This window comes from Lingula anatina, chromosome 1 (genome assembly GCF_051362555.1).
Source record: "Lingula anatina isolate TDL-2025a chromosome 1, LinAna3.0, whole genome shotgun sequence".
Taxonomy (NCBI): Eukaryota; Metazoa; Brachiopoda; class Lingulata; order Lingulida; family Lingulidae; genus Lingula; species Lingula anatina.
In genome coordinates this window covers 489,222-491,088 of record NC_141767.1, presented here as the reverse complement: position 1 = coordinate 491,088, position 1,867 = coordinate 489,222, and positions in this window count along the sequence as shown.

Sequence of the window (1,867 nt, the reverse complement as noted above, 5' to 3'; positions counted from 1 at the left end):
CTTCCAAATGATCAATAAGTGAGCTACTAAAGGGGAGAGATTTAATTAGTCATTGCGCGCAACCACTGTCTCTTTACTGACGTACCCTTGAGCTGGCTTTATGGACACTCTGATAATAATTGTCAATTAGATTTACTACACTGACTCACAAATCAATTTTAATCTCGGTTTGAAAAGCCTAAACGATATATAATTTGGTGCAGTTATTATGTATTGGACAAGTTTGATGTCCAGTGCACTTGAAAACATGACTTTGGCAAACATGGAGCCAATACAACTGCGGGACTTGGTCAATATTGGTCGACGATAATTTCGAAGTTAATCTTCCATTATTAGTGAAAGACACACATGCTATGTGTTGACACAATCAGTTTCTTCTCAGTTTATGGATATTATTAGCGAACGAAGTACTTATGGCAAAAAAAGGCAATAATTTCCTCATTCTCGAAATATCACGTGGACGTGGGCGTGCGGTAGAGGCACCAGAAGCGACCGGTACGTGGATTCGTGCATTTCCGGCGACACAGACCGGGATATGGTTTTTACACGATGATGATAATTCCCAAAGAAGAGGGTGACATGTATCATGCTGTTTATTGCAGGGATATCAAATTTCTCTTTTGTAATAGAAAAGGAGAATATTTTTGGTACTATTATTCGTTGCAAGCAGTAAAGTTCGTTGAGAATACCAAATGAGCATGATTCTGTTTTTAACAGAAGCAAACATCTACATAATTCAAAAGCACGGTATAAAGACATACACTGAATTCATCAATTCATCAGATAACAGTGATCGGTGGACAACCCTTGACGGTCACATAAGTAATGCATATTTCAACATTTAAGATTATTTCAATTTTCTGGGAATCCATTCCACTGGTAATTCAGCTTTAAAAGTACCGCTCGTACCCAATGAACGAACTTGAACGCGATACAAAAGTCAATACAAACGGATATAAATCAATCTATTCTATTGTCAACCCTGACCCAGTGTTTTGAAAAGCTAATTAATTGCTAGGTGTGGAACTCGTCCCGCTCGTTATCACTCATAATGATACAGTTGATTTTCTTGGCTAACAGAGAGGAATCAATGTCATGAAGGCGAATTCCATGAACCACGAGCCGCTTTTCTATTGTGACACGAATGCAAATTTCATAAAAACAAGTGAGATGTACTGGCTGTGGAAAAACCTGTCATGCATGTTGCCTTGTGATGTTTGCTTAGCGTTTGGTCGTTTATTACCAAGTTCCGGTTTAAAGATATCACGTGTTTCTGTGGGCGTCCTCAGTAACCTTGGGGGAAACTGGGAAAACAATATAGGTACGTAGGTTTAACATAGAAACAACAATGTGTCAGAACAATAGAAAAACACAATGAAATTAATGTAGGTCTTTAATATGCCACTCATGAAGACAAGGATTTCTAATTGGAATATTGAAACAACTAACGGTTTACATCACTAATATTTGCAGAGTTTTTGCTAAAAGGAACCTGGGTATTTTACTTAGAAATGCTTTGGGCCTTGTCAGATATGGGAAATACTAAGTTCTATATGGTTTGATCAACACACTCAAGGGTTCTGGCAGGGTTAGACAAAAACTCCCACTATATTCAAGTACATGTTATGGATACTAAATGAATCTTCAGCATTCACTGACCAAATTCCTCTGCATATGTACACAAATGTCCTTTTACCGATGACGTCATAGTTGTGATTTTAGGGTGAAATTGCCAAATCGGTTTTCTCAAATTTCTCCTTAACCAGTGCACCCAAGAACACCGTTCCAACGCCGATTTAATGGCTAAGTACTTCAAAACCCTGACAGCGATTTTTCTTAAAATCCCTAGATTGAATTTTAGCGTTAA